This window comes from Triticum dicoccoides, chromosome 6B (genome assembly GCF_002162155.2).
Source record: "Triticum dicoccoides isolate Atlit2015 ecotype Zavitan chromosome 6B, WEW_v2.0, whole genome shotgun sequence".
NCBI classification, from domain to species: Eukaryota; Viridiplantae; Streptophyta; class Magnoliopsida; order Poales; family Poaceae; genus Triticum; species Triticum dicoccoides.
In genome coordinates, this window is record NC_041391.1 from 455728970 (window position 1) to 455751739 (window position 22770).

A 22770-nucleotide genomic window follows, 5' to 3' on the forward strand; every position below is an offset into this window, starting at 1 on the left:
CTTTTGGAATCGGTGGCGCTGGATAGGATGAATCGGTGTGACCGATTTTGGCTTTGGGTTTAGGTCATTTGTGGATGTGGGAAAGTAGCTGAGGGTTTTGGAGCATATCACAAAGCACATGAAGCAAGAGGCTCATTAAGCAACACATCATCCCTCCTTGATAGTATTGGCTTTTCCTATAGACTCAATGTGATCTTGGATCACTAAAATATAAAATGAAGAGTCTTGAGCTTTTGAGCTTGAGCCAATCCTTTGTCCTTAGTATTTTGAGGGATCCACTTTCATCATCCATGCCATGCCATTCATTGAGCTTTCCTGAAATAATAGTCTTGGAATAGCATTAGCTCAATGAGCTATATGTTGTTATGAATTACCAAAACCACCTAGGGATAGTTGCACTTTCAATCTCCCCCTTTTTGGTAATTGATGAAAACATATAGGTCAAAGCTTCGACAAATGATAATAAGATTGAATAACATCGTCGCTTTGAGAAGTATGTGATAAGCAAGAGCTCCCCCTAAATTTGTGCATAGTTTAAGATTTGCTTTGGACTGCAAATGCACAATGAATTAGGCTCATGGGTTACTCTTCCATGTCACATACATCTTGGTGGAGCGCTCAAAATAATAAACATGGAATACATGCACTCATCACCAAGCAAAGTGAATGATCACATAGGATAGATAAGATAATATCATCAAACATGCAAAAGTGTAGCTTATGATCAAACACATGATCATCAATGTCTCACAAGCATAGTATCTCAAACGATCAAAAGCAAACAAGTTTAACCACCAAATAAAGCAAGAGAGAACAAAAGCAACACTCTCTCTCTCTCGAAGCCTATGATCTATACATTTTTCTCCCCCTTTGGCAACAAGTTACCAAAAAGTTCATAGAAAATGCATAGTGCTAGATCGTCTCTCAGGCTTGATCTTCAGGTGGTGGTGTCCGGATAACTCCAAGGACAAAGACTTCCGTTGAAGTAGAGGGTGCTGAAGTTGATGCTGGAGCTGGTTGCACTGGAGCTGAAGGGGCTGTAGCTGGTGCTGAAGATGTTGCTAGTGTCTGTCACAGGCACTGCAACTGACCTCTGGGCTCTAGGCACTCTGACAAACACATTTGTGGTAGTCTTTCCCTGCCTCTCCTGCATATCATCCTGCAGCTGCTCCACAACTAACTGTATCTCAGTTACTTTGACATCAAGGTCATGGAATTTGAGTTCCATGATTCTCCCAAGCTCTCCTAATTCTGAGTGAGGGTGGCCAGTCCCTTCTCAATCCTCAGTGTTGATGCTATCAAGTAACCCAGCTGCTCCTGCTTGTTCTTCAAGAAATATTCAGATGCCTCCTCTTGAGTTGGCATCCTGGCAGCCTTCTCCTTCTTTGCCTTCTCCTTCTGCTCTTGAGCTTGAACTGATGATGGATCATTCTCATTCATAACAACCTCATTGTCCTCAAAGTCTAGATAAAGTGGAAAATGTTCCTTATCCAACTGATATTTCCCTGTGCCCATCTTTGAGTTGATCAATTCCTGAATCTGAGGTGCATATCCACAGCTCCTCTTCTGATCTGCTGCAGTCCTCTTAATGGTTTCAATCATCAGGCTCATGACTTTAAACTTTTGTGGCATATCAAACACATGCAACATGTTGATGGCATGCCGTCTGATCATGTTATGGTCACCAAACATGGGCAACAGAGTGTGCCTCAGAACCCAATTGATTGTTGGCAGCCCTGACAGCAGAAAATGGACTGATCCAAACTTGTGTGTATCAACTGCCTTGTCTGGGATCTCCTTGTACATGTGAGCCATGGAATTGTGATCCATCTTCTTCTTTGCATAGATATCCAGGTCATCCTCATTTTCCTTTGGGGCATTTATCAGACTTGCCCATTCTTCAACAGTTGACTGGTACCTTGTACCTTCAGACATCCAAACAATTCTTCCATCTGGGTAAAAGTGTGCTGTGGAGTAGAATTGCATGATAAGTTCATCATTCCAGTGGGTGACCTTTTGTCCAACAAAATCAGCAAGTCCACAAGCAACAAAGTTGTCTTGCACTCCAGGATAGTGCTCTTCATTGTCCTTGATGTAGGTCCAGTCGACCCACCTCATGTCACAAACTATGGGCTTCTTATCCAACAGAATTTTCTCATAGAAGTCCTATTGTTCCTTTGTATGGAACCTGTAGTCAATAGTAGTTCTTCTCCTTGAAGCATATGGATCTTCCATCCTCCACAGCCTCAGCCCTGAATCCTTCCTGATCCTCATGTCCTCAGCCACAGGATGGGCATCATTGTGGTCTGGTATCTTGAGCTTGAGCTTTCTTAGGACTTGACCTTCTTCATCTTCTTCTTCAGCAACATTTGGCACTGGGGCCTTGTTCTTCTCAGCAGCTGGAATACTCCTAGTATTCCTCTTTGGTACTTTCTTGGCCTTGGAGGCAGCTTTGGGTGCTTCCTTGGGCTTAGATGTTGCAGCCCCTGATCTTATAGCATCACCCATAAGCTTAGGTGCCTTAGGTGCTGGTGCAGCAACCTCTTCCTCTTCTTCGGAATCTCTTCTCATTGAGGGCTTTCCAAGAACCTGGGCAGTTGTGGTTCTTGCTCTCTTCTTCTTCTTGTCCTGAGCACCTGCATCCTCTGATTCTATGGTGAATTTCATAGTCTCTCTAGTGGGGACTTTCTTGGGTTTGGAAGAAGTGACTTTCTTCTCAGGTGCCTCTTTGGGTTCAGTCTGTGCTGGCACTTGAGTGGACTTTCTGGCCTTGGGCATTGGTGTCCTCTTGGTAGGAACTTTCTTTTTCAGACCAGGCTTTGTGCTATGTGCAGAGCCATATTCCTTCTTGAGCACCACTTTCTTGGAAGTAGCCTCATCTTCCTCAGCTTTGTAGTCCTCATCCTCTGAGTCTGAAGTTCTCTTCCTCCTTTGCCTGGTAGCAGCCTTAGGCAGGTTGCTAGGAGTGCTTCTGCTCCCTTCATCTGTAGAGCTTGAGGGACTAGTGCCCTTGCTCATGTCAATCTGCTCTTCTGACCTGTTCTGGCTGTCACTCTGGTCTAACATGCTGCAAAACGCTGACTGCTGACCCTGTGAAGAGTTATAGATGAGATAGAGTTGATGAGCATCACAAAATGTAGTTGCAAAAGAATGATTCAAAAATTCAGTTTTAGTTTTCCACAAAAAGCATTTCGGATCAACCGATTTTCAAACTCGGTGATACCGAAGCAGTTTTGGAACCTAAACTGATGAACTCGGTTGGACCGAGTCATAGTTCGGTGGCACCGAGACTGCTAGGGTTTCACAGAATCCTAAAATCGGTCGCACCGATTAGTAATTCTCAGTCAGACCGAGAGTCACTAGTGCAATGGCATAAGCCAAATCGGTGAGACCGAGTTTTTCAACTCAGTGGGTCCGAGATGGTTTCGGTGGAAACCTAACCCTAAAAATTTGAATCTCATCTACTCTATAGACTACTTTGGCTGGATAGAAGTGGTTCACTCGTGGCAAGATTCAATAAGAATACAATGTGCTAGGAATCAGACGAGGATAGCACAAAGATTGAGTCCATACCCTAGCTTGGCAGTGGACTCGCTACGGCAGCAACGGCGGGGGTGAAATCCGTTGACGGCAGCGGAGACCAGTGACAGGAGGCTGCTGGCGACGAGGAGACGATCCGAAGACCTTCGATGGTAGAGCGAGCTATTGCGCGGGCGAAGGGTTTCGGAGAAATTTCCAAAATTTTGCCCGTGACTATATATAGCCCGACCCTGTCGGTGTGACTGAGTGGAACAACTCGGTGGCACCGAGATGTATAACTGTGTACAGTTACAGCAAATCGGTGTGACAGAAAAGTTCAAATCGGTTGCACCGAGATTGAAAACTCAGATCAACTTAATGATCTCGGTAGGACCGAAATGGAGGAATCGGTCAGACCGAGAGTCACAAAGAGGTTTTGGAAGTTTAAGTCTATGACGAATCGGGGACTCCGAGTGCTCCTCACACAGAGTGGTTCGAATCTGACTTGATCAAATTTTGTGATGTAGCATGAATAGAGTTTGAGACGAGAAAAGCACAGATAGCTAAAGAAGGTTCTTAGGCATTCTTGTCCATCCACTTGGCAAAAAGAAAAGAAACCAAACAATCAAAACAACAAGTGGATGTCCTTGAATGAGTAAAATATGCACCAACATGCTCACACAATAAGATGGCAAATGAAATATGTGGCAAAGCATGCACAACCAATTCTAGCATCTATCAAATAATTGGCGATGACTAGGTCATCTATATATGAGTATATTGACTTAGGAGTCAAATGAGAACATTTGATCATAGGTCATACTCATCGTTTAAGCTCAAGTGGGGTTACCACTTTTACATAATGCATTGATATGTTCACACCATTAGAGTTGCTTTGACTCAATTCTTAGAGTTAAGCTCCCCCTAGATGTGATATCCCCCCGTAGAGGGATGAACTAACCTTGGGTTTTGTCGATGGTGACTTCATGTAGGTGTTGAAGATGTGGATGCTCAATGTTGATGTAGATCATTTGGAGCAATCCTTTGGAGTGAGTTGCACTTTCAACTTACCTACATGGGTTAGTCCCACAAGGAACAAATAAGGATATCCATAGACATAGAGTGATGCACACACACGATGATGTCCATGAAATCATTAGGTTACCTTGTCCCTTGCCTTACCAACATGAGGGTTTGTGACTCCTTGAACTAGTGCAATATGTGGAAGTTGATTGCACTTGTTCTTGCCATAATGATATGAGTGAAGAATTTTGGCGGAGTCACCCTCAAGAACTCTCTAGTTCTTCTTCTTCCGGATCCACATCATCTTGATGGGAATCCTTGGAGTTGTAGTTGTACTTGATGAAGTAGAACTTGACGTAGTCTTGGGAACCCACTTGAACGAGGCTTTAGGTGCTTCTTCAAATGCATCAATATCTTCTTGAAGCTTGTCCTTGCCTTTGTTCTTGTGGTCTTGTGGTGGAAGATCATCTTGAGCTTGTGTTCCCTTGAAGGAAGTAGGATCATACTTCTCTTGTTGAGGAACAAACTTCGTCTTGGGGTATTGATCTTCTTCCCACTCAACTCCATTGGCATTGAACATTCGTTCAAAACCAACACCTTGATTCTTCCGGTGCCTTCCTCGCTTGTGTACAATTTCCTCGAATTGCTTACTCCCGGCAAGGCTCTTGTAAACACCTTTCTCTATAATTCCCTTCAATAAGCTATTTTCTTGCTCAAGTGTAACTTGGCTAAGAGAATCATTAGTGGAATCAAGAGAACTACTAGAGGTAACAATATTGGATTTGACAGTATTATTGTTACTACTAGAGGAAGTATCTTTCTTGTACTTGTTACTAGACTTGACTTGAGGCATGTAAGTAGGAAAGAGTAAATGCTTGGCAATGTAAGAAGAACTTTTCTTGCAGAGATCATCATTGATTGCTTTTAAGAACTCATGCTCTTGCTCAAGATTGAGCTTTTCAAAGCGTAACTTCTCATGAGCCCTTAAAAGTTCTCGATGATCTTCGAAGATAGTTTCATGAGCCAACTTAAGAGTGTTTAGTTCTTTAGTTAGAAGCTCAATCTTCTCCTTATCATTGTCATTCGTTTTATCTTGATTAGCATGATTAATTGATGTTTCATCATAGTATTCATCACTAGAGTTGTCAACAAGTAAATCATCACCCACAAGCAAGTCATCTTCATCACTATTGAAATCAACATACTCAGGATGTGTTACCTTTGGACCTTTGGCCATGAAGAATCTTCCAATTCCTTCATTTGGTGAATCAAATATGTCGTAGGAGTTGGTTGACACAAGTGCTAGACCGGCAACACCTTCATCTTGAGTATATTCGGAGTCAGAGTGATAGCTTCTCTCGGAGTGATTGTCGGAGTCGGAGCCGGATACCCATTCACCAACATGAGCTTGATGTCTTCGTTTTTTGTAGCTCCTTGATGACTTGTCCTTCCTTTCCAATTCCTTCCTTCTCCGTGAGGGTCTTCGTTCATAACGATCATCTCTACTCCTCCTCTCTCTTGGTGGTGATTTTTCTCTTTTTCGTCTTCTTCTTGGAGAATCTTCTCTTCTTTTGTAGGGTGCCGTACACTCATTGGAATAGTGTCCGGGTCTCCCACAATTGTAGCAATTGCGCTCTCGACTAGAAGATCTTTTGTCATTGTAAGACCTTGACTTGGAGCTTCTTTCTTTGCTTCTACTCTTGTAGAATTTGTTGAAGTTCTTCACGATTAAGCTCAATTCTTCATTGAAGGTTTGTTTCTCACTTGATGATGTGGGGGCTTCACTTGAGGCTCTGTAAGCACCACTTGACTTGTTGTGAAGTTCCTCCTTATCCTTGAGTGACATCTCATGAGCAACAATTCTTCCAATGACTTCCGTTGGCTTGAGATCTTTGTAGTTTGGCATCATTTGAATCAATGTGCACACGTATCATACTTTCCATCCAATGCTCTTAGGATCTTCTTGATGATGAATTTGTCAGTCATCTCTTCACTCACTAAGCCGGCAATCTCATTTGTGATAAGTGCAAGCCTAGAGTACATTTCAGCGACACCTTCACCATCCTTCATTTTGAACTTGTCAAGCTGACTTTGGAGCACATCCAACTTGGATTCCTTGACGGATTTGGTACCTTCATGCATATCAATCAAAGTATCCCAAATTTCCTTTGCATTCTCAAGACGGCTGATTTTTGTTGAATTCTTCGGGGCACAATCCGTTGAAGATGATATCGCAAGCTTGAGCATTGTATTGCAGCATCTTCAATTCTTCTGCATTAGCTTCACGATTCGGTTCTCTCCCATCAAAGAATTCACCTTGCAAGACAATACAAATAATTGCCCAAACGGCGGGGTTATGTCCAAGTATATGCATTTTCATCTTATGCTTCCAACTAGCAAAATTAGTACAATCAAAGTAAGGACCTCTACGCTGATAATTTCCCTCGCTAGACGCCATACTCTCCTAGGTTGTGAAACCAAGGCTATGACCACCAAAAGCTATGGAAATCAAAGAAAATGGAGACCAAAGCTCTGATACCACTTGTAGGAGCTTGAAGTATGTCTAGAGGGGGGGTGATTAGACTACTTGACCAATTAAAAACTTAAACTTTTCCCAATTTTAGAGTTTGGCAGATTTTAGCTACTTTAGGACAAGTCAAGAAATCATCACACTATTCAAGCAAGCATGCAAAGAGTATATAGGCAACGGAAATTAAAGCATGCAACTTGCAGGAAAGTAAAGGGAAGGGTTTGGAGGATTCAAACGCAATTGGAGACACGGATGTTTTTGGCGTGGTTCCGATAGGTGGTGCTATCGTACATCCACGTTGATGGAGACTTCAACCCACGAAGGGTAACGGTTGCGCGAGTCCACGGAGGGCTCCACCCATGAAGGGTCCACGAAGAAGCAACCTTGTCTATCCCACCATGGCCGTCGCCCACGAAGGACTTGCCTCACTAGCGGTAGATCTTCACGAAGTAGGCGATCTCCTTGCCCTTACAAACTCCTTGGTTCAACTCCACAATCTTGTCGGAGGCTCCCAAGTGACACCTAGCCAATCTAGGAGACACCACTCTTCAAGAAGTAAAAAATGGTAAGTTGATGATGAACTCCTTGCTCTTGTGCTTCAAATGATAGTCTCCCCAACACTCAACTCTCTCTCATAGGTTTTGGATCTGGTGGAAAGAATATTTGAGTGGAAAGCAACTTGGGGAAGGCTAGAGATCAAGATTCATATGGTAGGAATGGAATATCTTGGCCTCAACACATGAGTAGGTGGTTCTCTCTCAGAAATGGTAAGTTGGAAGTGTAGGTTTGTTCTGATGGCTTTCTCCATGAATGAAGAGGAGGTGGAGGGGTATATATAGCCTCCACACAAAATCTAACTGTTACACACAATTTACCAAACTCGGTGGGACCGATTCAACAGACTCGGTCGGACCGATTTAGCAAACCTAGTGACCATTAGGATTTTCGGTGGGACTGACATGCATCTCGGTGAGACCGATTCGGTTAGGGTTAGGGCATAATCTCGGTAAGACCGATTACACAAACTCGGTGAGACCGATTTGGTAATAAGCTTTCCAGAGAATTGGTCAGGTAAACTCGGTGGGACCGATTTGCTCTTTTCGTTGAGACCGAAATGTTACAAAAGGGAAACAGAGAGTTTACATTGCAATCTCGGTGGGACCGATTGCTCACTTCGGTTAGACCGAAACGTTACGAAGGGAAACAGAGAGATTACAATCCCATCTCGGTGAGACCGAGATCCCTATCGGTAAGACCGATTTGCTTAGGTTTTGTGGCAGTGGCTATGACTTTTGGAATCGGTGGCGCCGGATAGGAAGAATCGGTGTGACCGATTTTGGCTTTGGGTTTAGGTCATTTGTGGATGTGGGAAAGTAGCTGAGGGTTTTGGAGCATATCACAAAGCACATGAAGCAAGAGGCTCATTAAGCAACACCTCATCCCTCCTTGATAGTATTGGCTTTTCCTACAGACTCAGTGTGATCTTGGATCACTAAAATATAAAATGAAGAGTCTTGAGCTTTTGAGCTTGAGCCAATCCTTTGTCCTTAGTATTTTGAGGGATCCACTTTCATCATCCATGCCATGCCATTCATTGAGCTTTCCTGAAATAATAGTCTTGGAATAGCATTAGCTCAGTGAGCTATATGTTGTTATGAATTACCAAAACCACCTAGGGATAGTTGCACTTTCAGCAGCACATCATCTTCATCGCCATCTACATCTTCAACGGTGCCATCGACCATGGCGCCCAAGAAGAAACCAGCTTCTCCGGCTCATCCATCCACCTCGAACGCTCTGCTGCCTGCGGCCTCCAACGCTACGGGGGGCACGAAGACGTGCGAGGGCAAGAACGTTGCAGGGGATGTGCTCGGAGCAGGCGGCACCACCACCATTTCCCCCGCAGTCGATGTAAGAGCAGGAGATGTCGGAGGAGAGCAACATCAGCAACACCTCGAACTCCGCTCGCCAATGGGCACAACCACAACGATGGCGCTCGGTCTGGGGGGAACCGCCGCCCTCCGGCCTCCCTTGCCGCAGGCACGACCACTGCGCGTGCACTTTCCCCAGGGTGGGTCGACCGAGCTGATGCACCCAACAAAGTTGATGGCCCTCGAGCGCCTCCGCCTCACCACCCTACCACCCAGGTGGTTGCACCGCAACAACGGGGCACAGTGCTGCCACCGCTGGCTCCATCAGTGGCCGAGCGACGACGTGATCGACTTCATCATCATCTATGCCAAGCACAACCTCGGAGGCCATGGCGCGGGCTCAGCTGCTGCTGAGGTTTCCGCCAGCGGCCGAGCAGATGGATGAATGGCGTGCCAAATCCAAAGTCTGCTTGGTTTCGCCGAAGCCGAGGGCTCACGACGAGCTGCCCTGCCGTGACCTCCCAAAGCAACGGCAACGGCCCATGCTGCTGCCCGTATGGAGGGAGCTGTCCCTACGGTGCAGTCCCCGCCATGACACCCAGCACGGGCGCGGTCGAATCAAGACCCCGATGACGTCTTGATGACCTCCTCTGGTCCTCGAGCACGTCCAGGACAATGATGAACACCGGAAGATAGGCGGAGAGGAAACATGTGCATCGTCGAGCAGCGCCACGGCAAACTCGTTCGAGCCGACGGGCACGACGGCCCCGACATCGACGAGCCCACGCTCGGTTTTGGCGGCCCACTGCCCTTCAAGGTTGGCTGCCCTGCCTTCACCCGTGAGCTGCGACAAGTTTGTTGGCCATCCGTTCGCACGTTCAAGCCAGAGATACCTGAGAAGTATGACAGGGGGTTGAACCCAGTAGAGTTCCTGAGCATCTACACCACCGCTGTTTAGGATACCGAGGGAGGATATGAGAAGGTGTTTGCCAACTACTTCCTGTTGGCCCTCAAGTCCAATGTGAGGTCTTGGCTGATGCACCTGCCGAAGAACTCTATTTCGTCATGGCAAACCTGTGCCACGAATTCATTGGCGCTTTCACCGGTGGCCACAAGGAGCTGGGCCGTCCCAGCGATCTGTAGCTTCTCCAACAGAAGTAAGGAGAAACCCTCCGTAAGTATTTACAGAGATTCAGCAAAGTTCATAGAAATATTCCAAATATCCATCCGGCAGCCGTGATAGCTACCTTCCAGTCCAATGTGCGCAACTGCCGGATCCGTTCTAAGATGAACGTGTTGTTGCCCAAGACTATGAAGGAGTTGTACACCCTAGTGGATAAGTGTGCTCGAATGGAGGAAGGAAGGAAGTTGCCAGGAGAGGAAGATTGCATCAATGTTGATTCAGAAGATGATGATGAGTCCACCCGTTAGAAGAAGGTCAAGAAGCGCAGCAAGAAGCGGAGGGATAAGGCAGTGTTGACTTTTGAAGGATCAGGCACCCCTAGTACCAGCAAGATCGCCAAGGCTGAGGTCCCCGGCAAGGAGACTGCCATGTGCGCTGATTGCCGAGAAGCTGCGGCTACCGAGAAGGCCGAGAAGGGCAATGGACCATACTGCAAGATCCATCAGACCAAAGGCCACGACCTCCAAGAGTGCTATCAAGTTGAGCAGTTGGTCAATAGACAGAGAGCAGAATATGAGAAGTGTGGTAAGGAAAAGGGTCAGAATGTCGTTGGCGGTAAGGACCGAGGTGATGGAGCAAATCGCCCCGGCAAGCCCTTTCGGAATAAAGGAAACCCCGCCAAAGGCCAGGAGAAGGAAGTCTGTGATGATGAGAGTGATAAAGGGGGTGAAGAGGAAACCAATGAGCAAGAGTTTCAGAAGGCCACGGACGCCCTGTGCGTCAACGGGGGTGCATCTTTGCACACATCCCATCGCCAACTCAAGCGGTGGGCACGAGAAGTCAATGCCGTGGAACCAGCACCAGAGGCCCGCAAGCCGCTTAGATGGTCCTGTACACCCATCATCTTTGACAAAGTGGATCATCCTAGCCGTACCACTGCGGTAGGATGCCTGCCTTTGTTGGTTTCTCCAACAATTTGCAACCTCAAGGTCATGAAGATGCTGGTGGACGGTGGAGCCAGACTGAATCTGATTTCCCCGGCATTTATCAGTAAGCTTTAGATAGCAGAGGAAGAACTGGAGGTTACCGGCACATTTCAAGGAGTCAACCCGGCAGGAGTCGTCCTAAGGGAAATATTACATTACCAGTAACATTTGGGGGAGAGCTTAACTACCGGACTGAGAAGATTGTATTTGACGTAGTTGATCTCCCCCTGCCGTGCAATGGAATCCTTGGACGCCCGGCCTTGGCTAAATTCATGGCGGCATCCCACTATGCCTACAACACCCTGAAAATGCCTGGGCCACTGGGGGTCCTCACCATCCCGTCAGATGAGAAAGATGCCATCTTCTGTGTAGACAAGATGTACCAGGACGTGGTCGAGGCAGAGGCAGCGACGGTAGCAAAGGGAAGAAAAAGGATTGTAGGACCTCCAGCAAAGAGTCCGGGAAGCGTTCCCCCTCCGAGTACACGGAACCCGTTGACGATGTGCCGGAGTGTTCGAACAGCAAGAGATCCAATATTGCTGCTCCACAAGTGAAAAAGGTCCAGGCAGGGCTGGCCGATGTTGGTGGTACTTTCACTATTAGCGCCACCCTTGATGACAAATAGGAAAGCGTGCTTGTTGCCTTCCTGCGGGCAAATATCAATGTGTTTGCTTGGCAACCATCTGATACCCCCGGTGTTCCTAGGAAGGTAATCGAGCACCACCTTGATGTCTGCCCACACGCCAAACCTGTTAAGTAGAAAGTCCGGAAGCAGGCCTTGGAGAGGTAGCAGTTTACTGCAGAAGAGATCAAGAAGCTTGAGGCAGCTAGTTTGGTCAGAGGAGTGCTACATCCCACTTGGCTAGCAAACTCAGTGGTGGTCCGGAAGGCAAACGGGAAGTGGAGGTTGTGCATTGATTTCACAGACCTCAACAAGGCTTGCCCAAAGGACCCGTTCCCCTTGCCGCGTATTGATCAGATTGTAGATGCCACTTCAGGTTGTGATTTGCTCTAATTTCTGGATGCCTGTTCTGGTTACCACCAGATCTTCATGTACAAAGAAGATGAGGAGAAGACATCATCATCACTCCATGTGGTACGTACTGCTTTATCTGCATGCCATTCAGATTAAAGAGTGTCGGGTCCACCTTTGCAAGGGTAGTCCAGATTGGTTTTGAACCCCAGCTGCATAGAAACATTGGGGCTTATATGGATGACACTGTGGTCAAGACCAAGGACAGAGCAAACTCTCATACAGGATTTGGAGGAGACGTTTGCAAATCTGCACAAGATCAACTTGAAGCTAGACCCAGAGAAGTGTGTGTTTGGCGTCCCCTTCGGCAAGATGCTTGGATACTTTGTGTCCCACAGGGGAATCGAAGCTAATCCTGACAAGATCAAGGCCATTGAGCAGATCCAAGCGCCAAGGACAGTCAAAGATGTGAGGCGCCTGGTGGGATGTCTTGCCGCACTAAGCAGATTCATCTCCAAGTCTGTCGAGCGTGCCCTGCCGTTCTTCAAGATTTTGAAGAAGGTAGGTCCTATAGGTGGACCCCTGAAGCAGACACAGCTTTGCAAGAGTTGAAGACCTACCTGTCCTCTGTGCCTATCCTGGTTGCACCCAAACCCCAGGAGTCGTTGTTGCTATACTTAGCGGCAACCAACCAAGTGATCAGTGCAGCCTTGGTAGCACAGCGAGAAGTGAATGAGAAAGAGAGTGAGCAGAGGCCGCCAGAGCCAGATAAGGATCAGAATAGCAGCAAGCATGATAACAATGACAACCCCAAGGATGCGGCAAGGAAGAAAGTGGTGCAGCGCCCAGTGTACTTCGTAAGCTCCTTGTTACAGGGGGCTAGATTGAGGTACTCGGGCGTGCAAAAGTTGATCTTTGGTCTTATCATGGCCTCAAGGAAACTGTGGCACTACTTCCAAGCCCATGAGATCATGGTTGTTACTCATTTCCCATTGCAATGGATACTCCGAAACCCAGAGGCTACCGATAGAATAGTGGAGTGGGCTTTGGAACTATGCAGCTTTGGTTTGAAGTTTGAGAACTACATCAACTGTCCAGAGCAGGGCATTGGCAGAGTTTATTACAGAATGGACACCAACCCCTGATAAGAAAGTGACAGAGATAGTTATCCCCGGCAAGGAACCACCCCAAGAATGGATTATCTATTTTGATGGCGCTTTTTCCCGGCAAGGTGCAGGGGCTGGCGTGCTTCTTGTCATCCCCTCGGGGGAGCACTTGAACTACATCGTCCAGATGCATTTTGCCCGGGAAGAAGCAACCAACAATACAACAGAGTATGAAAGACTCCTTGCCGGGCTCAGAATTGCAGTAGAATTGGGAATTAAGAAACTGATCATTTGAGGAGATTCACAGCTAGTGGTGAGGCAACTTAGCAAGGATTATCAAAGTCCATTGATGGAGGAATACGTCGAGGAAGTGAGAAGATTGGAGGAGCACTTTGACGGATTACAAATAGAGCACGTACCCCATGCGGAAAATAACATAGCTGATCATCTGTCAAAGTGTGCTAGACAGAAGCTTCCTGTGGAACCAGGGACTTTTGTCCTCTGTCTTATTCAGCCCTCCGTATCCCCAGCAACAATGGCCCAGAAGAGGAGAAAGTTGGGCACTGGAAAGCCTCTCCCGGTAGAGCCGTCCGCTCCTGGCAGAGACCCTGCCGGAAACAACTCCTCGCAGCCTACCGGACCACCCCCTCCAGCCGGGTCCATGGACCCCACGTACAAGGCTGGTGCTCCCTCGGCAGAGGAGGTGCCGCTAATCCTCGTTGCTGAGCCGTAGGCTCCAACTTGGGCAAGGCACATTGTCCGCTTCCTCCAAACCGAAGAGCTTCCTGGCAATCAAGACGAAGCTGAAAAAGTAGCCCGGAGGGCCAGTATGTATGAGTTTGTCGATGACACTCTCTATAGAAGGAGGCCCAATGGTGTGAAATTGAAGTGTGTCCGCCAGGAAGAAGGAAAGGAACTGCTGGTTGAGATACACAAAGGAATGTGTGGCTCCCACATTGGATCAAGGGCGTTAGTTGGGAAAGCATTTCGGCAAGTTGGCCCACAACCCTCCAAGATGCGGTCGAGCTAGTCACTAAGTGTGAAGCCTTCCAGTTCCATTCCAAGAAAACCCACCTGCCTGCCCAAGCGCTTTAGACAATCCCTCTATCATGGCCATTTTCAGTCTGGGGGCTCGATATCCTCGGCCCCTTCCCCCAAGCAATCGGGGCCTTTGAATTCTAGTTGGTTGCCATCGACAAGTTTACAAAGTGGCCAGAAGTGGCTGCCGTGAGAAAGGTGACTGCTCAGTCAGCTATCAAGTTCTTGAAAGATCTGGTGTGTCATTTTGGAGTTCTGGCAAGGATCATCACCGACAACGGCACCCAATTCATGATCCGTGCCTTCATGCAATATGCTCGTGCCCTTGGATGCAAGATCTCATTCACCTCTGTGGCACACCCTCGGAGCAATGAACAAGCTGAGAGGGCGAACGCTGAAGTGCTACGCGGAATCAAGACAAGAACCTTTGATACACTGCAGAAGCACGGCAGGCGGTGGATCGAGGAGTTGCCGGTAGTTCTCTGGTCCCTCAGAACGACACCAAATAGAGCTACCGGGCAGACTCCCTTCTCCCTAGTCTACGCGGCAGAAGCAGTCCCCACGAAACTCATTTATGGGTTGCCTCGAGTACTTTCTTACGATGAAATCATACAGGATCAGCACCGGCATGACGACGTTGTGCTACTCAAGAAGAACCATCTCCGGGCTGCTACACGTGCTGCATGCTATCAGCAAGCCCCGCGTTGCTATCATAGCCACAGGGTTCATGCCCAGTGTTGTGAGGAAGGTGACCTTGTCCTTAGGCACGTTCAGTGCACCAAGGGAACACACAAGTTGTCGCCGAAGTGGGAAGGCCCTTACCGGGTAGTACGAGTCATGAGACCCGGTGCAGTCTGTCTGGAGACCGGAGATGGCACTCTATTGCAAAGCTCATGGAATATTGAGCATCTCCGCAAGTTCTACCCGTAAGGTGCGAGGCTGTCGGGCCCTGCCCGGCAGCCACCCATTTGTACAGGCCTTACCTCAGTTTCATGTAACCCCTTGTACAAAGCTGGGGCGATGACCCCATGCAAGAGAAAATAAAGAAGCGCTGTAGGGGGGCCCTCAACCTAGATTGCATGCATGCATGAGCATTTCAGATCACTTCATAAGCATTTTCATGAGCATCTGCATATGCATATAGATAGGATCACATCTTGCATTCATTCTCATCTGCATGAAGCTACAGGTTCTTACCATGGACTTGTCTTTGAAAAGGGGGTGAGAAGATTGCCTGGCACTACGATCCCGGCAAGCCAAATAGATAAGTTCTACCTCTGGTACATTCGTGTTCTGTAAGCTATAACTTATGCATTAGAAAACCTCACCGCTTTTTTTAGACTTAGGTGCTCCCGTTCCTGACCCGAACGTTGCTTCGGTCAAGATGGTTGCAGTTGCCTTTGGTAAAAGAAAGTTGGCGGGGGGACTAACCCCTCTGTTTGTAACCCGGTAGATAAGGTTCTCCAGCAGACAAAAAGGGGGCCGGCAAGATGGTCTGCCGGGACAAACTCATTTATTTACACTAAAGAGGCGTCTCACCTCTACATGGACATATACATGCACGGGTTCCTGGCAGGGTTCATCTTTTTCATTAACATGCTAATACAACTAAAAGCGCTACAGAGCACAAGCATGAACATGAGAGATTGCATTATTCAAATTAAAATTTGACAAATGACTACAGGTTTAAGATTGAAAAAAGATAAGTGCCCCATAATCCCCTTTCTTGTCCCTCTCCTCCCAGGCACGGCAGGTGAAAGCTAGAAGGACGAAGGGGAAGCACCGGGGAATGCGTCGATGGAAAGCACAGCGGGGTGACACGTCGACCACCACCGCCAGGGCCAGCAGAGCACGACAGGGCTAAGTAAGCTGCAACCCAAGAGGAAGCCTGCCGAAGCCCAGCCGGAAGAGCGCTGGAGGGGCCTGGAAGCACCATCCCCAGCTCTGCATCCAACTCCTCGACAAATCGTGTTGCCGGGGAGGAGATGCAGATGATGGTGCGGTCACCTGATGAAGATGGTGCGGGCGATGGTCAGCCGGAGTCGGAGTCGTCGCCCTCCCGCCCGCCGGTATCGTCATCGCCATCATGGTCCTCCTCGTCGATACCGCTCGAGGAGGAGCTTTCGTTGTCGGTAGAGCTCTCTGCGCAGCACCCTAAGAGAATTCCCGAGCGCCCAAAGACCTTGACGGAGAGCAGGCCGCTCTCCATTAATTTAAACTGGAGAACATGCCCTCCGACAAGCTATGGGCACGGGCGAAGGTCTTCCAACTGCGGTGGAGGTACATAACATGAGGGGCAGGGAAGTCGACATCGACCCACATGCCACCATTCCCTCAACCTGATGCGGAGCATCCCTCGACCATCACCATGGACGGCTCACCACCACCGCAAGAACGGAGAGGACCGTTGACAAGAGCTCGCGCACACGCCATCGAGAACAAGGTCAATTCTTTCCTCTTCGAGTCTCGTTCGGAATCGCATATGAATTGGGTTCTACCTCAAATGGATTCGTTGTGCCTTCGTAGGTATCAAGGACTTGACCACGAGGAACCTAGGACGGAGACTCGTGCAATCATTGAGGAAGAAGAAGGAGGGAAGCATCGAGACGTGCGTGCAGATGGAGTTCCCAGACACGAAGCAGCGGGAGGGACCAAGTCCCCTGGACACCCCGGGTGCCCGGCCATGTCGCCCCCAGGTGCCCGGGCACTGCCTGGGCATCGCCCCAGTCTGATCCGGGTGCCCGGCCCCAAGGCCCCGGGTGCCCGGCCTTCGCCCAGCCACCGCCTGGGCTGCACCCCGGGTGCCCGGCCTTCGCCCAGCCACCGCCTGGGCTGCACCCCGGGTGCCCGGCCTCCTGGGCCAGGGTGCACAGCCTCTTGCCTGAGCCGGCCTAGCTCGCCCTGGGTGCCTGGGCTCTCACCCCCCGGGTGCCCGGCCTACCCCGCGCCAGCCACCAGCCCCGCCCCGTGTGCCCGGCCCTTGGACCCCAGGGTGCCCGGTTGTCACGCCCAATATGCGACCCTATCCTAAAGGAACTTGAAGGTCCCACTAAGGATAGAAGCGCATATTGGAGACGCTTTTGCAAGGTGGATATCATTACATCGTACCATTACATAATAGTTGGGGATACATACAAGAGGCATACAATGCCACACGAATACAACATCATCATACATAAGAGCACCATCCGACTACGGATGAAACACAAACAGAAACTCAAACGACATCCACCCTGCTAGCCCAGGCTCCCGACCTGGAACCTATCCCTTGATCGAAGAAAAAGCAAAAGAAGAACTCCAAAACAAGCAAGCATCGCTCTCGCATCATGATCATCGTATAACCTGTACTTGCAAATGTTGTTGTAGTAATCTGTGAGCCATGAGGACTCAGCAATCCCATTACCATGGGTATCAAGACTAGCAAAGCTTAATGGATAAGGAAGGGGTAATGTGGTGAGGTTGCAGCAGCGACTAAGCATGACATGGTGGCTAACATACACAAATAACAGCGAGAAGAGAAGCAACGGAATTGTCATGAAGCTAGCAATGATCAAGAAGTGATCCTGAACTCCTACTAACGTCAAACATAACCCAAAACCGTGTTCACTTCCCGGACTCCGCCGAAAAGAGACCATCACGGCTACACACGCGGTTGATGCATTTTAATTCGAATCTGGTGTCAAGTTCTCTACAACTGGACATTAACAAATTCCCATCTGCCACATAACCGCGGGCATGGCTCTCGAAATTTTATACCGTGCAGGGGTATCCCAGCTTAGCCCATCCCAAGCTCTCACGGTCAACGAAGGATATTCCTTCTCCCAGGAAGACCCGATCAGTCTCGGAATCCCGGTTTACAAGACATTTCGACAATGGTAAAACAAGACCAGCAAAGTCGCCCGGATGTGCCGACAAATCCCGATAGGAGCTGCACATATCTCGTTCTCACGGCACACCGGATAAGCTAAGCGTACGAGTACCAACATAACCCAAGTTGCCAAGGGACGGTCCCGCACGGTGCTCTAGTTTGGACCAACACTCAGAGGAGCACTGACCCGGGGGGGTAAATAAAGATGACCCTCGGGCTCCGAAAACCCAAGGGAAAAAGGCTTAGGTGTGGCAAATGGTAAAACCAAGGTTGGGCATTGTTGGAGGAGTTTTATTCAAAGCGAACTGTCAAGGGGGTCCCATAAATCACCCAACCGCATAAGGAACGAAAAATCAAGGAACATAACACCGGTATGATGGAAACTAGGGCGGCAAGAGTGGAACAAAACACCAGGCATAAGGCCGAGCCTTCCACCCTTTACCAAGTATATAGATGCATTAATTAAATAAGAGATATTGTGATATCCCAACATAATCCTGTCCATCATGGAGCAATCTTCAACTTCACCTGCAAACTAGCAACGCTATAAGAGGGGCTGAGCATAGCGGTAACATAGCCAAGCAATGGTTTGCTAGGAAGGGTGAAAAGGTTAGAGGCTGACATGGCAGTTTGGGAGGCTTGATCAACAAGAGATAGGTAACGCGGCAACGCGATAGAACTAAACAACTAGCATAGCAATGATAGTAATGAGATCTAGGGTGACGGTCATCTTGCCTGAAATCCCGCTAGGAAGAAGAACGAGTCCATGAAGAAGACCAACGGGAGTAGTCGTACGAATCCTCACAACTCCGGAACAAAACCGAAGCTAACGAGAGAAGCAACCCGGAAAGAAGCAAACAACATGGTAAACAACCATCACATAAACATGGCATGATGCACAATCATGTATGATACATGTACGGTTTAAAGAGGCATGGCATGGCAAAGTGCAACAAACAATACTACTAGTTAAGTGGAGCTCAATATGCAACGAGTTGCATATTGACGAAACACCACATGACTTATTTAGTTCTCTCTTGGTTATGTACTCATCAATATTAAATGTTGTTAAACAAGGCAAGAGGTGAAACATATATAAACTAACTATTTAGGCAAGTTTAAATGAGGCCGGAACAACAAACAACAATTCCGGAAAATCCCCATATGCATATTTCGAATTTGGTACTGTTCTGCCCTAAAACATATTTTAATGTTGTTAAACAGGAAAATAAAGTGCACCATGTAAAGCTAGGCATTTTTCCACCCCATTTACATATAAAGTTTGTTTAAAACCGAGCTACGGTTATTTAGTTATGAAATAAATCATTTTAGCATGTGATTTATGCAAATTAATGCAAGCAGGGATGAAAGCTGCAAATTGTGAAAGTACATGAAATTCTAAGCATTTTACATATATAACATGTTTCATTTGGATGCATGGACATTTAGTTATTAACAATCCAAAACAGTGGCATTCCTGTAATTATGCATGCATTGGAAATTAGGAAAATCGTCAGCAGGGGAAAAATGTAGCTGGGCCGAATCTGGTCTAACGGGCTACACAGGACAGGGGCGCTTGGGGGTGGCCTCACCTAGTGGGCTGAGGCCCAGTCGGTGGTACAGGAGGCCGGGCAGGAGGCCTCTGGCTAGGCCGACAGATCAGAGAGGCGGCGGTCCAGGCGCGGGGTCGAGGGGCGTGGTCAATGCGCACCTGACTTGGGTTCGAGCGGGCAGGCATCCTCTATTGGACAGGAAGTAGAGCAACATCGGTAGATGGCGGCAGACTTGGCGCGACTGCGGCGACTTGGCGAAGACGCAGCCGCAGGGACTTGGCGGCCCGGCGAGGGAGCGGGACTAGGACGGCGGGATCCGGCGAGGAGGCATCGGAGATTGCCGGATCTGGGCCAGGCGGGGCGAGGACGAAGCTCCTGGGCATCGGGGCTCCATACCCGGCACTGAACATAGAGAGGAAGAGAGAGAAACATGAGCGGGAGAGAAGAGAGCGGAAGGGAGAGATGGAGGGCAGGGGCGCCACAACCTGGTGGTGCTCGTCGGAGCAGCGGCGACAAGGAGGAAGACCTCGGGTGGCGACTGAGTGAATGGACAGGGCCGAGCGGCTCCACGAGACGTCCGCGGCTGTGGGAGTGGATGAAGACGGTAGCGGGAGCTTCTGCTCCTGAGGTTGCGTGTATGAAGACGGCTGCGGTCGCCGGACATCCAGGAGGCAGTGGAGGAAGAGCACACGCGAGCTGCGACTGGATGGTGGAGAAGACGAGGAACGTGATGGTGGTGGTTGGGTTCGCCGGTGGCAACAACGCTGTGGAGAGAGGAGCACACGGGAGGAGCTCCCTCTCGGTCGGGGCAGCATGGATTTCTTGCTGGTTGGATGGCTGCGCAGATCGGGGGAGGAGGCTGCGGGAGCTGGTTGGAGGAAGGTAGCTGGGCTGATTGGGGATGGATCCCGAGGGGGATTCGGTGGAGTGGCGGCGGCGGCGGTTGGGAGGATGGGACAAGAGGCTAGATTTTAGGGATTGGTCTAGGGTTGGACTAATATATAGAGAAATGGAATTAGGTTAGACCCCACGGTTTAGATCGGATGGTCGAGATAATTATAGGTTAGGAAGTCCAATTAAGATAACGGAGATGTTTTATAGATGCTTGGGGATGATTCGGATCCAACGGTAACGATAGCTCAGTTCGGGTTCAGGGAAGTTTTCGGACGCACACAAGAGGGGGTCGGTGGTTGTGCAGAGAGGTTAGGTGGTTTGACAAGAGGAAAACAAAAACACAGTTGGTCTCGGAAGGTCAATGAACACAACTGAGAGAAGCGAGGAACGGCAACTACGAGCGGATGCAAGCTTTAAGAAAACATGCAGATGCAATGCGCATGATGCTATGAGATGAGATGCATGACATGAACAAAATGCAAAATGGAAGACAAAAACCCAACCACGAAGGAAAAGTCATAACACATAGCCGGAAATGGCAAGAGTTGGAGTTACAATTATGGAAAGTACATCCGGGTGTTACAACACTCCATCACTACAAGAGGATCTCATCCCGAGATCTAGGATGGCACCGAAGAGAAACGAAAGAGGAAGAGAAGAGGTAAAACTAAGTTTCTTCTTCGACAAATGAGTGAAACCAAAGAACTTTGAGAGGTTGAAAAGCTGAAAGAAAGAAAACAATGGAGTTGAACACAATTGAGAGCACTGCAGTAGAAAATAGAAACAAGGAACACCATGTGAACCTTGGAGGTTGCAAAGCTATGAATGACGAGTACAATGGACAAGAAGGAATTGGAACCACTTTGGTTGAAACGAGATAAACAAGGAACAAGTAAGATCAAATTTAGACAACACTCTGGGTGAAAAGAGATGCAAGACTTGATAATGTGAAAAGAACTTGAAGACATGACACAACACTCCGGTTGAATGGATAAGCATGAAAAGAACATGATCCTCACAATTCGAGATGATGAGTGAAAAGAGCAACATCACCATGCCTCCGGAAGAAAGAATATAAGATAGACCATTGGAATAATAGAATGGAGAAGAAAATGCCAACTTGTGCCACAAATGAGCTTGGAAAGCACCCTTCCAAGAAGGTTATAACGGAGTTGTTGGAAAACCAACAACGAAAATAATAAGCTTGTAGTGGGCTTATGGAAACATCTCAACACTTGAGGTGAAATTCTGCCACTAACGAAAAACAATTGCTTGTTTGAGATCAAATAAGAGATGAAAACTTCTTTTGCCGAGAGGATAGGAGAAAACTTGGATCATTGATAAGCACCACAAATAGCAACATTCCTTAGGGAAGGCTTTAGGTGAAATCTATACCAAGATAACTCCAAAGAAGAGATTGATGGATTTAAAATACATCATTCTTGACAACATGTGAATCGCGAAACATGAAGGAATTTGTCAAGAGTGACATAACACCGACTCAAAGGATAAGGTAGAACGAATTGCACTTCGGAATGCACGATGAAGAATGCTTGAGAACCTACAAAAAGATTCTTGAAGAACACTTCGAGAATGAGTTAAATCTTTAGCGAACCACCATGTAGAGCCTCCATGAAGAACTCCGGTAACAAAAGGATGATAAAAAGAAAGAGAACTTGAAAACACAAGGTGAAGCCTTGCGATGATTTAGAAGGAGCTTTGCGACGAGATAATGCAAAAACTTGGAACTCCGGAAAAGAAAAGATGAAACATCTCGAACCGAGAAATGTGACATGATGAACAACTCTGGAAACAAGAAACTAGATCACTTGGATGAAACAATAATAAGAATTACAGTATGCGTATCCTTCACCAATTTAAATTGATGACAAGCAACGGATTTGGCATACTACTTATTCTTCTTGAGGGATTGGAAAGAGATTGTAACACCCACGATGCGGCTATATCTCCCACGTGTCGAAGCACGACTTAGAGGCATAAGCGCATAGTGGTTTTGTTGCAAGAAGGGTCATCTTCACACAATCCCATGTAATGAACAAGAATGGGATACGAGAGTTGGCTTACAATCGCCACTTCACACAATACATAATTTAAGTTCATACATCATTCAAAATACACTCAAAGACCGGCTATGGTCAAGTTCAAAAGAAAAGAAGACAACCCCAAATGCTAGATCCCCGATCGTCCCGACTGGGCACCTCTACTGATCATCTGGAAATGATACATAGTAACAACCAAGGGCCTCATCAAATTCCCACTTCAGCT